The sequence below is a fragment of the Sturnus vulgaris genome, chromosome Z (assembly GCF_052056855.1).
Source record: "Sturnus vulgaris isolate bStuVul1 chromosome Z, bStuVul1.hap1, whole genome shotgun sequence".
NCBI lineage: Eukaryota > Metazoa > Chordata > Aves > Passeriformes > Sturnidae > Sturnus > Sturnus vulgaris.
Window position 1 is genome coordinate 26,699,178 of NC_142283.1, and position 16,886 is coordinate 26,716,063.

The 16,886-nt window shown below is 36.2% G+C and overlaps 1 long non-coding RNA gene across 1 annotated transcript in view; it reads right to left on the reverse strand.

Moving 5' to 3' along the window:
- Positions 1-2,618: 2,618 nt before the first annotated feature.
- Positions 2,619-16,886, reverse strand: part of LOC148219754 (uncharacterized) — a 37,689-nt gene continuing 23,421 nt past the window's right edge. The window contains exons 2-3 of the long non-coding RNA XR_015799249.1: positions 6,077-6,184; positions 2,619-5,027 (exon numbers count right to left, since the gene is read on the reverse strand). This is a non-coding gene — a long non-coding RNA (uncharacterized LOC148219754). The remainder of the gene's footprint in view (positions 5,028-6,076; positions 6,185-16,886) is intronic.

Genomic DNA, 16,886 nt, shown 5'->3' on the forward strand with positions numbered 1-16,886 from the left:
ATGGGACAAGCTCCATCAGACTGACCTGGGACCTTCTTCCTGAAGAAAGACAGGCAAAAATGGCAAACTTTAGCTGTTTCTAGACCCAACCTTTTTCCTGCTGCAACCCTCCTGAAACACACCCGCTCCCCAATGTGATGTGAGTGGTATTGAAAAAACAGCACTAAAAAAAAAAGGTGCACCACCTTGTCTCTGTACCTAGGAAACAGGAGTACAAAATCAGGTAAGAGATACATAAAATTATAAAAGACAGTAATTGAAATATTTTCAAAATATAATCTGCAGGACACTGTAAATGGCTTTGTGAACGACTGTGGCTATGGCTTTTAGTGGCAAAATTAAGAGTTTGAATTCCTCTACATTTCAGTTTGGTCAGAAATACTTCTTCATTTAGATCTGAAGCACAGGCTTTTATCTCTAAATATTAAGCAGCTAGACTTGCAGTGCAGCTTAAGAGATGCAACAAGCAGGACTGATATTCCTGAATCCTCCATTTATGAGCCAAATTGCTTCCAGAGCACTGATGCACACTCACTTAAGAAACAATTAATGCGGTGGATGCTCTTGTGCTCTGAGTGTCTAGAGGTAGATGCTGCAATTCTGATGAGGTCACATTGGCTGCATGGGCTCCATGTCTCTGTTGATGTACATTGAGATGGTTTGCTTAAATCAAGCCTGAAACTGGATTATTTTGTCCTGGAGTGAGTTAGGACAGAGAAATGGAAGATGCTTGTTGTCTTACTCCAGCTGAACATGAAATATTTCTGCTACAATTACTCTATATATTTTCATTGTCCTCTGTAAGGAAAGCAATGAACCTCATGTCTGTCTTCCAGAGGGTGACAAGGTTTCTTAACTTTCTTCTATCCCATTGTCCGTATCTCTGTGTTCCAAGCACTGGCAAGTCCACACTGGAAAGAATCAAATCAAATGAGATTCAGCAACATGTAAAAATTACCTCTAAACAACCACTTGTCTTAATTTTGTTTTAGGAAGGCAGAACAAATTTTTCCCTTAGAAGAATTTTCATTCTTCTATTGCAGTGTAAAATAAAGCACACAGAGAGCTAAGATCAAAATAGACAAAATAAATTTATATTTCATGAAATTAAATACTTTTTTAGCAACTAATGTTTATCATCTTTAGTTTTGACATGCAATACATACCAACAGTGTCAGAGGAATTAAGCTGGCATCAGTGAGAGCTAGGGAACTGTATTTCACTTCGAACTTATAGTTATGCTGTTTGAAGCTGTTTTAGGGAAGAAAGTTTGTAAGCAACAGACCATGTTGATGGCTGCTATAAATCAGCTCTTTTGAAGCCTGTTGAGTATGCTGATTTCAAATTTTGGTGATTCTGCCACAACATTCCTAAATCACAGTTTATATGTAGCTCAGATGGGAATATATTTGTTCAATGTGACAAAAAAATTAAAATTTCTTAATAATTTTCATAGCATGTTGTTCTTCCTCTCTGATTTGTGCTTTTCTGTTTTTTTTTTCTTTAATATGTCTTCTTTTTCATAAAGTGATGCAAATAACAGTACTTGCATTGCCTGATTGTTCATATGTCAACTATACTGTTCTTTCATATGCCATGTATTGTCAGTTCCCTGATGGATTTTGTCCTGGTTCTAGCCAGGATAGGGTTAATTCCCTCAGTAGCCAGGAGGGCCAGAATCCAGAGGTCATTCTATACCACCTCAGGTCATTGCTGGGGGTTTGGGGAAGGAACTCTTCTGGGGAGAAAAGATTCCAGTCTGATCAAGTAAATGTGGCAGAGGAAGTCATCTGGCACAGTCTGTCTACAGGTTTCACGTGAACCATTTCTTTCTTGTGCCCTCTGTCATTAGTATTGTTGCTGTTACTGTTTGTTTTCTTACCTCACTGGTGTTCCAGTAAGGGGGAAGAGGGACCAGAAAACAGGAGAGTGAGAGAGAGAGCATGGTTTGAGAAGTCTCAGTGAGGGCACTGAACTGGGGAGAACCATTCCTAAATCATGACACGTTTCCTCTGTGATACAAAGATATTTCTTAGTTAAGATGTTTGGTGAAAGAGTTTAATGTGGTCCCAGCTCTGCAAGGAAGGTGATTGAGCTGCAAAATTTTATACTGCTATCTAAGCACGGTGAACTCAATTGAACTTCCAATTGGTGGAATTTTACATGCAGAGGTGTCAGTAACCTGGGGGCTTTGACAAGTCTCTGATTCTCTATGCTCGATGTATAGAGTTTCAATCACGTCATTTTTATTGTAAGGGAAAGCAAAGTCCTATGGATCTCAGAGAGGTGTGTTCCTAGAATGGTTGCCTCCTAACATTTGCAGACAGACTCCAGAAATTCTCTAAAATAGTGTAAAATTCTAGAAGTAATATCTCGGGTTCTCAGTCTTACTGAACAGCTCAGACTCAGATCACAAGACTGTCAAGAAGTCATATTATGTCACCAGGATTTATTATTACCAGGGAAGTTTAAGGAATGACATTTTTATGGTAAGGATTCGATTCATTTTGACCATGTCAAGAAGGGGCAAATTAACTTCAGTCTTCTCAACCAGTGAATGAATTCTCTGTATTGTCTTCCATCACAGTCAGCTGTGAGAGAAAAAAACACCCAAAGTCTGAGCACAGGAATAAGAAACATTTTATTAATAACAACTGTATAAATAGTAATGGTGTGTTTACACCCAGGTGCACACATACACATAAACACAGAGAAGCACATGCAAAAAAAATAGTACATTCTTTTTTGAATATTTGGTCAATATGGCACAAATTGGTTATTTTTCCAAAGCTTGCCACTCCAACACTCAAAAGAGAAACAATGAAAAAATGTTATAACCGGAAATATGTAGACAAATAAGAATGCAATTAGTATTTTCAGTAGGTTCAATCCTACAGGACCCCAAGGACGATAAAACAACTAATAAAATGCCACCAGAGTTACCCATTGCACTGTGTCCTGACTTAAATGCAAAGAGAGTTTTCTGTTGAAAAGATATCAGAGATTGGAAGATGCATTTAGAACCTCCATTAGAGGTTTATCTCTACTATAATAGAATTCATTTCTTAATAAAGGGTGCGTGATAGAAAAGACAGTGTGCATGTTTTTTCTTTTGTAAAAGTTATTAAAAATAATATGTTACTATTACTAGGACATAAATCAACTCTGTTTCTTGCATTTAGGACTACTGTTCACTAACAGTTTGTTTTTCACTTTTAATTATATGTTTCTATATCCATTAGCTAATAGCTAATTATGTTGAAACATAAGGCTCAAACAAGAAGATTCCAGGAGGAAATCTTGCCTGTCTTATAATCAGTCAATTTAATAAACTAAAAAATCTTGGAGACAGGACTTCAAGAAGAGGTAGGTAAAATGCTATGTCTCTTTAGGATAATATACTGTGTGGCTGCAAATTTTAGGAGTTTGTGAGTCTTGGATTTTCAAAAGAAACTCATTTCACTGTTCCTATTATTAATAATAGTTAATGATAACAATTTGAAGGAGGAAATGGAGGCATGCATTTATAGCATATGAGACAGGTTTGAACCCATGCTCTCCCATAGAGCTATAACAATTTAGGTTTAGTTTTCTTTATGGATATAAAACTCAACTTTAGCGACATTTTGAGCACTGGCCTTACTGTCGGCTGATAATAATAATATCACGTTTGCAATCCAGATGCAAGTCACAGTAAGGTGTTATCATAGCTCTTCTTATGTTCAATTGCTATTGTTTCTTGTGTTTCTCTTGTCTTTTTCACTTGTCCAGTAAGTATATACTGGGAAATTACAAGGGAAATATATCTGTCGTTGCATATTTGTGTGCCTCTGCCCATGTTCACACATTATTGTTAATGATTTCTGTTTGAATCTATTTCTCTAGCATCCAGACTGGGTTAGAGGTTATATGAAACAGGAAAAAGGCACTGTTCCAACCCTGCCTACTTCTAAAACGAAATAAAATTATCAAGTAATTCATGATAGAATCATCACTTAATGTCAGCAGACCAGGCAACAGTTTGGGTCATGCAAAAAGAAATTTTTAAGTCTCCCTTTGGATATTTTGGATATTTTGCTAGGAAATTTCCTTCTGTAATGCATACATGCTGATAAAGTTAATATTTGTGAAGTTATCAAAGGAAATTGAAAATACTGTTTCAATGGTTCTTTTAAACTGTATGAACTGCTCAGTTTTTGTGGAGAAAAATGTATGTTCCATGAGACAATGTGGAGTGAGTAGTTCAGAAAAAAATACACATTTTTTTCATTGAAGAAAAATAATCACTCATGAGCAATTATAAAAGGCAATATGGATCTCTGAATTCAGAATAGCCACTTTATATTATAGCCAGGGAAAAAAAAAGACAAAAACATGAAAGCCATCTTTCTTTAAAAAGTCTTCTTTTTTCATTTTACCAGTAAGTACTCATTTTTGTTCCCACTTTATAAGAATTCTGGTTTTATACCTGTCTAACTTGAGACTCCATACCAGTGATTAATGCTAGGTCTTGCACTTGCAATCAAATTGAAGTGAAATGCTCAGTCTCATGTAACAGAATAAGCATAACATAGTTACATTTTTCCTTTCACATTATTCTCAGAGCAATATCCAGCAAATGCCTAATGCTTAGTCTTTTGTTTGAATACAGTTTGCTATTCTAAAGAGCTGCATTTTCATCTGACAGATACATTGGCAGATGCAAAGCTGAACCAAATTTTAAATTATATGAAATATTCTACAGTCTTAATTGATTTTATTTGATTTAGACGTCTTCCAAAAGTAACCAATAGGTGGTTGAATTTAAAACAAGAACAAAAATCAGCCAATACCCTTCACAGCTTACAGAGTGGCTTGGGTTGGAGGGGGCCCTAAAGATCATCTGGCACCAACTCCCTGCTGTCACAGGCTGGGACACCTTTTACTTGACAAGGTTGCCCAAAGCCTGTCCAAGCCGGCCTTGAATATTTCCACGGATGGGGCATCCAGAACACCTTGTGGTATCTCACAATTTTCATAGTTAATATCTGCAATAAAAGAAAACAATGTCAAGAAGATAAAGAGTAGCAAACCTAGGGTTCCCACTGTCTTTTTAAAGAAAAGTTAACTTAGCCTATAGTTTGAATATTTTCTCTAAATTGGTAGTCCCCATGGAAAAGGTTTTACTGTTTGTCTTTTGGTGGTTTTTGCTTCATATGAATAGCTAGGTATGAGAAATACATGTCAGCTCATCTTAATCTATTATTACACTGTGTTTGGCTGGGAAGGAGTTAATTTTCTTCATAATTAAGTACTCTATGTAGTTCTATGTTTAAGACTGGTGATCAAAACACTGGTGATAGGACATCAAGGCTTTATCCAATTGATCCATGATGCATCAGGACACCAAGGAGGGGATGCAGCACTGTGTTTGTAGGGTGAATATGACCAATTGAGATTGTTGCACGGTTATCCTGGGAATGCAAAACACGCCATAATCAAAAGACCCCAAAAGATAAAGCTTGGCTTTCTGGTACAGAGGATGGTGGCTGAGATACTAATATGGGAAGGCCTACCTTACCAGGAACATGCCAAGATTCTTGCCACTCGCTTGCAACAGTGGGAACTTTTACTAGGTGGCCAAAAACATGACACATGACCAACACTACTGCTTGACACACCATTCTGAGCCTTGGGGAAAAAAACCTCAAGGCAAGAAAGTACTCCAGTATAAATCAAACCAGGCTGATGTACTCACAGACACCTTGACATATCACGCACCAACTTTTAATTGAACTGTTAAAAACCGTACTTAGAGTAATGGGTGCTGGGACCTTCACTCATTTGGAATACAAATCCAGCAGAGGTCACTTGGATGATTAACACTACAGGGTCTGCTAAACAACCTGGTTCTTCCCAAACAAAATCCGTACATACTATAGAAGAATATACAGTTACATTAGTGCACATTAGTGATTCTGAGAAAGTATGGATTTGGAAAAGGCAAACCCATTCACAAGATTTGTTTTGCTCAAGGACCTTGGTGGATAGCACAAAACAATGGGGCAATCCAGTGTCCATCTTGAGGAGGTCTTACCTTGAGTGAAAATCATCTGTGGTCTCAGTTGTGTATTGCTATCACTGTGTGATGTCACAGTTCTATATCAGAAGTACCAAAGAGTCATGCAACAAATGGAGGAAGAACCTAAAAAGGAATTGGGCAAATGTAGCAAGGATCTAACACACCATCCCTCTCCATCAAAACTTGGAGAATACAAGTCTAGGACTAAATTACTGAACAGACATTTGAATAGGGAAGGTCCATGAAGGGAATGAAGGAAATTATATCTGTAAATGTGTCAAAAGGTAGGGCAGACTTTAGTGGTGTCTTTAGAAAATAGATTCAATAATGTAGTACCTGAGCACAATACAAATGGTATGGAATAAGGTATCAATTGCAATAGCATGGATTTTATTTTCTTCACAGGATCCCATGTGCTGCTGCGGCTTATATAACAGAAACTGTGTTGATACACACAGATGTTTTAGTTATTGAGGTTTTAGTTATTGCTGAAAAGTACCTGCACAGTGTCATGACCATCTCTATTTACCTCTTTGTCTTCTCAGTGAGAAGTGAGAAGAAGTGACTAGAAAAGGACACAGCCAAGACAGCTGAACTGCCTTAATCAGAGAGCTCTCCCATGCCCTAGAATGTCCTGTTCAGCAATAAAGAATCGAGAGGGTGAAAATTCTTCCAAAGTCTTTTTTGCTTGGGTACTGGCTGGGCATTGATATTTTGGTGGTGAGAGATTGCATTTTTGCAAAATTTGGAGGGGTTTTCCCCTTTTTTCCTTGTCTAAGTGGCTTTACCCCAACCCACAAGCATTCTCATTTTTGTCCTTTGGACTCTCTCCCACATTCCATTAGTGAGTTAGTGAGTGTGTGTGGTCCTTAAGCAGTTTGTGGTTGAAGGTATGCATCTGAAGGAAGACTTGGCCTCTAACCCCTTGCTGACTTATTTTATAAGAAGATTTATGTTGAAAACGTATCCTGTGGAGAAAGCTTGCATGCTCTGTGTAGCCATCTATGCATTGCTTAACATCTAATAGGTGTTCATTGGAGAAGGTACAGAATACTGGCTTCCATCACCTAAGGAGAGGAATTTTTCAGCAATGAGATTTTTTAATTGTTCTCTTTCTTTCTAGTCCAACAAAAACCTAAACTTTTTACAAAAAGTAGAAGTTTTAGAAAGTTATTTTTTGTTAGAATTATAACAAATCAGGCTCAAATCTTTGCCTTGACAGAAGGACTAAAATTTGTGTTCTGGACATATTTTTTGTCAGGGCTGCAGAGTTAACATGTTGGGAATTAGATAACAATAATAGTGGTGGAAACATTTTCTCTTTACTTATGGAATGCCTTTTCCTTTATATTCAAGGTAATCATTCAGATTTAGCTTGAAAAATATTTTAATTGCCAAAATAACAACAACCATAACAATAACGGCAACAAAAACAGCAGCAACAACAGAAGATGTTGGTTAGGCACTTAGCCAAAAACTCTATTATTTATAAAACTTTCTTTTTCAGAGGAAAGGACTCAAAGTAAGAACTCTGTAATGAAAAAATTGTCTTTACTGGATAAAATAATGCCAAAATTATAGGAAAATAACAATTCACAGTTTGAGAACTTAAAATTACACAGGAAATAGTTAAATAAAGAAATTATTAAAATCATATCATATCACTCTCTAAAGGCAAATTAACATACACAGACATATACATATATGTTCATTTACACAAATTCAATTAAGGCTGAAAATTCTCATGAAGATATGTTAAGCTTGCAGTACCAGGGGTCATTTAAACCAACTTTTCTACCAAACATAGGTACAGATCAGCCTGCTGGAATAAATAGATTAGCTAAATTAAAATCAATAGCTAAATGACTAGCTTTCTCATTCTCTACATACACTGGAGCTAATAGACAGCTCCTGAGCACCCAATATAGTGTTTGGGCTGACAGCTATCTCAAATAAACAGATTACCTCCATTTGTTGTATGTAGCAACCAGAGGAAAGTTCCAAGTCTGTGGGGTTTTATCTTAAGACCTTAAGATAAGATGGACAGACACTTAAGAATGACTGCTGTAAATGTTCTTTCAGACTCTTATAGCCCTTTTCCAGAGCTGGACTAAAAAACCTATTCTATTCTCTAAAAGAGAGAAGCTGCTTATTTTTTTATGACACTCCCATTTGAAGCAGTTTCCACTTGAATTTGCAGCATAAATAAGTGTAGAAACAGCAAAGTTCTTTACCTTCAAATTTGAAACTGGAAAATAACAGAGATTATTTCTCAGAGCTCGTGAGTTTTAAATACAGCACATGCAAAATTTGATTTTTAAAGATTAACTAGTGCAGCAATTCTATTTAAATATGATAATTATGAGAAATCTATGAGGCAAAAGTATTCAATTTTATCATAAAGAAGATGCACAGTTTAATCTCACTGACATACTGAAATTATGATCTTCCTAATTTAATTATTTAATATTTGTATTTTTTTTAAATATAATACTGTCACTTATACTACACACAGCAAGTGGGCTGGGTCTCTGTGAAGTGGATAAAATAGTCCTAGTAACAGTCTAGAAACAGAAGACCAGAGATCTGCAACAGCCTAAATATGTAAAAAAGAACCTGTACTACTTCATCTAGCAGCTTTAGAAAGACTTTAATGGAAAATAAGATACTAGAAAAAGTAAGACCCAGAGGCCTGACTGCTTTCAAATCTCCAGAGCTACAGAGGGAGGACCATTCCTATACTCAGGAGATGCTAGAGAAAAGAATGCCACTTTGAAAACAAGGCCATTTGAAATATCTTCCAAATTCCAAATATAACAGAGTATAATATTTTTCATGGAAAATGACTCCATAAACGGTGAGATTTTGGTAGGGAAACTGGAATGAAAAATTTTTCTGGGAAAGTCAGTCTTGAATTTGAGTTGACATGAACCTGTCAGAGAAGCTAGTGGCCAAATACCTGAACTCTGTCTCATGCCTTACACAAGCACCTGTTGAGATCAGTGGATGGGAAAAAGACACTCAAATTTATCCATTTTTCCCCATCTCTAGCTTGCACAGCTGCAGACTATTAGTGTGCTCCCAGTAACAGGAGAAGGTGCAGCAAGGAATGGCCTTTGCTCTCCATAATGACTTTTTTTCATGGGGGGAAGTTATTTCCAGTTTATGAGACCACCATCATCTGTGAATGTCATACTGCTGCAAGACAATATAGATGCAGGAGCATCTCTGAGATATTGAAGGTGAGTGATTTCAGTGCAACAGCAGAATGTAAGAAAAGGTGTGGTGATCTGACACACAATCTGGTCCCTAGTAATAATATGACTAACAAGAACCACTTCCCTTGCCCAAACAATCTAACTTTCACACATAAGTGTTCATTATTTTAATGCTGTTTCTTCTATTACCCTAAAACCCAAACACTTTCACTCACAGCATATGGAAATTAGATTAAGAAGGGGCCTGTGTGTTTTTAGACCAAGGAAATTTAGATATAACACATCCTATCCTCATATTAGCCAAAATAATCAATACTATATCTAACTGTGAGTTGAAATCATATTCCATCATGGATTAACATGGTCAGGGGGAGTTTAGTCCTTTGAAACTGAAAAATGAAAATTTCTGATTAACTAGCTCTTCCAAAACCAAAACAATCCAGAAAATATGTTGTAGCCAGTCAAGTAAGTGTATCTCTTTGATTATTTAATTTTGATTAATAATGAGAGGGAGGTTTTCTGAGTTTTCTTTCTCTTCTACCTATAGCAGAACATATCTCTTTTTTTACTGAGAGCCTTTGAAGGAGCTTAAGCTTTATAACATCATTTTTCTCTGATGAAAAGACTTGATGCCTTCCTCACTGACCTCTGTACTCCCTACACAATACTTGCTTAGATGCTTTGATTCAGGTTTAACAAAGTAAAGGGACATCTTACTCTTAACTGACCTAGGTGTGATATTTCCAGCCCATTCATCTATAAAAAGTGAAGAAAAAGGCATTGCTTAGAATGAAAGATACGTATTATCACCTCTTACTTAAGTATGGCTCACTTACTTAGCTCTCTTCTCTTCTCTTCTCTTCTCTTCTCTTCTCTTCTCTTCTCTTCTCTTCTCTTCTCTTCTCTTCTCTTCTCTTCTCGTCTAGTCTCGTCTCTTCTCTTCTCTTCTCTTCTCTTCTCTCCACATTTTTTCATTTCACCTTTTCTTTTCATTCTATTTTTCTTGACATGTTATGAGCATGGAGCTTTTTCAATGTATATGTAGTTTATTTATTGTGCTGAAAACATATTCTTGTGTAATATGAGTGCTCCAAAGCAGACTACTTGCTTATCAGCATATACAACCATATCAGACAGTTTCTCAGATGGTATCTGGTGTTGTAGGAGTACTGTATAATAAGAAAAATGTGCCAACAGAAGCTGTTTTCTTTTGGATGTATATTTAAGGGATCATTATCAAAGTGACTGGAGTTATTTGACAATTTATTCAGGTCTGTGTGAGAACCGAATGTGCCAGTACTTTAATTAAGCTTTTGCTTCTAAAGTCAAAATGGACTACATTTCCTTCTTGCTGTATTTCATTCTACTCAGTGACAGGCAATAAATCTGTCATTGTGTGTGTGGAATATGGAAAGCTCCAATGAGAACTAGACAAAACCAGACATAACTCTATCGATCCTGAGCAAAATTGGAGCCTGGTTTTGGGATGTAGCCTATGCAAGAAAGGAGATTCACATGGATTTCAGAATAACAGAAGTCCATTTCATCTCATTCTTCACCTACTAGTTTTGTTTAGCTGGTATAGCTTAACTGAATTTTGCAGAGTTATACTAATCCAAGTCAGTAGGGAATTTGTACCAGTGATTTTAAGAGCTTCCTTACTCATGTAGGCAAGACAATTAGCTTCACAAGTCTACCCAGAGGTTTATTATAACCAATCAAACAAGTATCTTAAGGAAGATTTTCCTTCAAAGAGAATAACTGGAGGAATCTGCATTCAAATTTTGGGAAGTAATACTCTCAAAAATGGTCATATGGCTCAAAACTATTAAACTCCTGATACCTGGGCATTCAGAATATTTTTTTTCTCTGCTGGAGTTCAGGGTTTAAAGATACTGTTTTTTACATACAATACTTACAGAAGTCAAGTTTTAAGAGCATAGTGAATTCCCAGATCTGGCTGTCCAACAGCTAAGACAGCAGAGAAGCTCTAGAACCTTGGAGATAATGGTGTATCTTCTGCTTTCACTCACATCAGAAAGCTAGTCCCTTTACATTTGTGCACACCCTACCATTCGTGTCATCACAGTTCACAAAATAGTATTCAAAAGTTTGAAATTGTTAATCATCTGCCCAGAGCATATATTTACTGCAAGCTTAAACAACACAGGGATTTAAAAATATGTTCAGTTGTCAGTTACGCCGATCTAACCCAGAATCATTTCTGTGAAGTCTCTGAAATTAACCCAAAAGTTAGTGTGTGACAGCAAAATATTTTTTATCACATCTAGTCTCTTAAACACTATCCCTTCCAGCTTGGAATTTTTCAGGACAAACTTTAATGGCATGTGAAGATATTCAGCCTCAAGCTTGCACAATTTAATCACCTTCTGACAGCAAGAAATTATTCCAAAACTTTGCAACGTTTGGAAATCTCAGGCTGGCACAATGGTCTGTTTTGGGAATTTATGGTCTTCATTATCTAGAGAATCTCTGACTTACACCTGTTCTGAATCAAGCCCTTTATCTTCTTTAAGATCACAGTTTTTCAAAACCCACGCAGGTACCACGGCTGGATGAACAAAACAAGGATATTGTTGGGAGTTTAAAGGTGCACAATTAAATTCAGCTCTAGTCCACAAGGCGTGATGCAGCCCTAGCCACCCCCTGTTCCACCTTTTTCCCTTCTAGATGTCCTGTTGATAGTGTGAGCAATTATTTTGGTTATGCGATAGGTGGCATGATATAGTACTTCAGAAGTAACATCACTTTTATATTTACTTCCTCTTTTCCTTGGGGAAAATAGTGATTTTTAGAGGTGTTTCAAAACCTACTTTAGGACAGGAAATTAGGACTGGATAAGAAGAACAAACATTCTGCTGATTAAGCTAATTTTGCTTTCTAGCACCTCTTGATGATTAGTTATGAGGGGTGTTATGGTGAGTGATAAAAGTGGCACATTTATCATGTTTATTCTAACTGGATGAAAGAAGATGAAGGCTCTAAATGCCTTCATAAGTAAATAACATTGTGTTTATCCAGGTTCCTTTTTAGAAATCCCAGCCTATAGGGAAATAGTACATAAGTCCAGCAGAAGATGCTGCCTTTGAAGGTTATGGAATGAAATGTGAAAAATAAGCCTATAATTTTTTCTCTGTCACACGGAATTTTTAAATTATAAAAAAATGGTTTGCATAAAATAAGAAAAGCTTAGAGAGGGATCAGATTTAAGTTCAAGTCAAAAAACTGCTGTAGTTAAAACATTCAAAAAAAGATGACATCTACCATGACTAGTAGGCATCTGCTGACTGAATTACTAGTGTTTTCATTAGCATGTCATCTTGTCCACTGCATAGATACTCCAGAATATTTTGGTTTTGAATGGCCACCTGAAAAATAAAAATAAAGGATACTAGAACAATGAGGGAAATTGTTCAATTATAGCCTGGAATTAAATAACCCACATAGTAATCTTGAAATTCATCAGCCATAGGCTATCGTGTCTTTTTAATATAAAATATACTAATAACATTAAGCATTCAGGCCTGCGTGTGTTTGCCTGAAAAGTCATCTAATACTGCATGCTGTAATTGCAAAATGCAGTACACTCTTCAGTGAAATTGCCAAAGGTGAAAATAAAATAAAATTTTCTTCCAGCTCTCTCTCTGTTAAGATTTTCTGGGCTCAAAATCGTTGCAATATTTTAAGTATTCATGGAAATGCATTTTAAAAAAATCAGATTTGGAAATCAGTGTGACAGAAATTTAAGACTTATTTACTTCAATATGAATACTGATATTATCTTTGCCTGACAAAAAATTTCACTGAGTGAAATTTGGGGTTTGCATATAAAAGTCTCATTATCTTTCATTGCGAAATAGGAATAAAGTTTCCATCCAAGTATAAGTGCATTTTTTGGAGCTAGAATATGGTGAATATTCAACTGCTGCTAGGAAAACTGCTTTAAGACAGCATCCAAGGCATAAGGGAAAAATATCCTAATCATGAATATTACACTTTCCACAAAATTTTTATTCAGAAACACAGAGAGGAAAAAGAAACCTGAAATAAGAAAAAAAAAATCTCTTCTATTTGGCTATATAAAATCTAAAGTGTGATTATCTGTCCATATGCTTCTGATCCTTTATAGAGCATCTTCTGTGCATAATCTTTAAATCTATACTTGAATATTTGGAGTATTTCAACATAATATGCCTTGCAAATAAAATCCATTAAAAAAGATTGCATAAAAGCAATTTTTAAAAATGTTCTTCAGATGTGGAAAAATTGAGAAAAAGCGTGGGCCAGGGCATGTAAGATTACATTTTACCACAGTTGAAAAAATGTCAATATTGGACCCCATCTCACAAGAGGTTAAAAAAGTCACGTCGCCAGTTAGCAGACTGTTTAACTAGAAGATATTTACAAAATATGCTTCCTCGATTTGGTAGCTCATAGTAATTTATAATGATAGTGATAAAATCAATAAGAGACCTAACAATCAAATGTGTAACTCTCATGCAGAACACAATACAAAGTCTGTAACAGCATGTCTTAAACTCTATGTATAATCTTTTTAGATTGCTATGTCCTAGCAATGGAATAAAATGAGACATATTTACTGCATTTACCTTGACTGATACTGACTGCCATAAATGTTATATGAGTACTCATCAATGATTAAATTAACATCACAGTGTCTTTACACCCTTTTCTTACTAAGTCTGGATTCTAGTTCAAATTGCTTTTTTCCTAATTTGCTTATTTTCCAATGAAAACAGAAGAACTTGATCTGTCCTCATTAATAACAGCTTTTGGGATGCTGAAAATTTATCAAAATACTAAATTCTTTAGTAATTATGTTCACTGAGTTACAGCATTTTGAGGGGGGAAAAATTCAGAAGACTAGTCTGTGCTGGAATACTGTGTTGTAAGGGAGAAATGACAAACCTGCACATGACGACAGGGAGGTGACACCAAGCCAACTACCTCCGCCTTACTGTGGATGGCTGGCGCTCATGGGACAAGCTCAGGCTGGCTGGTTTCCCGTGTCCCAGAGGGAATAGACACATGATGGCACAGATGAGGAAAGAAGAAAGCTTGGTGCAAAGTTGCAGATCTCAGAAAGAGTCATTGGAAAGTTGTTGTGGCTGCATCAGAGAATGATGGTCTTGCCTGCAAAGGTTTGTGATGCTGTGAATGTAGTGGAAAGCCATGGGGCATTCATTGTACCCCATGCAGTGCTATTTTCTATGGTTAATCTTTGTGTGTCTTTCTCTTCTCCTATGCAAAAGCACACAAAAAATTCAGATGCCATGCTGACTAACATCTTTTCAGTCTTTTGGGAAAAAGTTGTGCTTTTAAAGCCTGTGATTTTTTTTCTTTCCCTCCTTTTAACTCTTAGTCTTAGTTAGGACCCTTGATTTATGATCCAGTGGATTTATAAGCAGGGCGCAGCACATCTTCACTTCACTTATATTTTGTCTATAACTTGTCTTGGAACAAAATCCAAGGGGAAAAAAAAATAAAGAAAATCTACCTAAATTTTTAGCATTCCAGTATCAAAATGTGCTTGGCCTATTTGGAAACTTTTTTTCCTTTTTTTAGTTAAATACAACAAAAAATATATCTGCTGTTGTATGCAGCTACTTATCACCCTCTCTTAAAATTCGCACTTTTTTTTTCTTTCTTTTATCTGTAGTCTACCATTACGTGTTACGAGCATTTTGCAATAGTTATATTATTTAGGGAATGGTGGCAACATTGTGTCAGTTTGTTATAATAATTGCAGAAAATAGCCCATCCACCACTGACAGCAAATAATCCCTGTTAAAGTACCTTTTTTGATCCTTTCCTGTGCTCATTCCCCTGGAAATTCCTATAGCTATAGTTATCCTGAAGGCAAGTATCTGCTGCATGTATTGCAGAGGTGGCAGTCATTTTCTGAGCTGTTCTTCCCATAAGAGGCCAACTCACCAACGCTATGGTCTGTCAGTCATTTAAATATCTAGCTCTTCCAAACCAGACTCAGACAAATACAAAACAGACATTCCCTGAAAGCTGAGTTCAGCTTTTGAAGAGTAAACAAACATTTCATTAAAATGGTCTCACTAAAGACGGGCAGAGAGATCTGAACCGAGCCGTCACCTTGTATTAGTCACACTCATAAATTCTGCCGTGTTACAGTGCTCACTTGCAGTATCCCAGAGAGCTTGGAAGAGGCGATTCCCTCTCTTTGTTTTGGAGTTTTGTCTGGGGGGAGGTTATCATCTTTCTTGTAATGTCCAGTATGTTTGTATCAGGAATGCTGCACCCGCTTTGTGAATGTACTCAAATACTGACTCTGGCAGAAGTGATTTCCATTAGGCAAGTGCAAACATGTATTTCTCTTAAGAAGAATGCTTTTTCTATATCAGCTCCTCTCAGGTCTGAGATACAGGACCTCTGATGTTGATGGTTTTCTGTCTTTTGGATTCTTTTTCCTTCAATATCAGTGACAATGAATTCTGTCTTCGCATTTCCTTTGATATTCTGACAAGTGGTTTCACTATGGCACAGCTAGGAGTGGTTTATAACTTTTAGTGTGGTTTATAACTTGTAGTGTGGTTTATTTAATTCAGCCTCACAGCCTAAGGAAGTGGGGGGAAAGATTCAACTCTAACTTCTTGCTTTAGTCTTTTCAGTATAAAAACATTTTAAGAGGACTATGGGGACAAGACAGAAAAGCAATGATTGGAAATACATGTAATGTGAATATAGTTATTAAATGCAATGAGTCATGGAATTGGGCTTGGTAAAACGTTATGAAGAAAAAAATTAGAGGAAAAAGAATAGCAACAGGCCTTGTCATACATATGATAAGAAATGGATAAAACCCCCGTGTCCAAGATTTTATTTGAATACTGGCTAGGTGTTTTATTTCAAAGTACAGAATTCAAAAAAGAAATATAAGCTGAGTCTAGATGAATAATTATGGAAAGCTGTCTTTCTGACAAAAAAAAATCCACTAGAAAGAGGTTTTTATTCAATAAATATTACTGTGCTGTCAATGCAAATGTTGTATTATTTTTAAAGATAATAAGCGGGAAAAAAACTCTTGTTTAAAAAAAAATATATATTAAAGTAGGGAAGGATTAATTTGAGTTTTGAGTAGTTTACGCCTATGAGCCCTTGTTAAAGAAGATTGTGCAAACAGTGAAACTGTGAGAACTGTCTGTTGCACTCCACTATTCCAGATTCATTCTCAACATAGTATATCTGACTGATCAGGAATTTTCCCCTCTAAACTGGACCATCAGAAAGCAATAAGTTTCTTTCACACAGACTCAGGTCCCAAACAAGGAAATTCTTTGATGCTGCCTTTCACTGCTCATGGTAAAATTAATTTATTCATGAAAACAAAACACAGGGGGGAGAAAATGGAATGGAAATAGTTGAACATAGTTATTAAATATGCTAATCTCCACCTTTTGCATAATTAGGTTTGGATGACTTTTTTTCTTCTTTCCCTACTAGGATTTTTTTAACAGGTGAATCTTTCATATCGTGATACCACGGACTATCAACTTCTTTGATATTTCATTTAGATTTGGGCACATGCACCATCC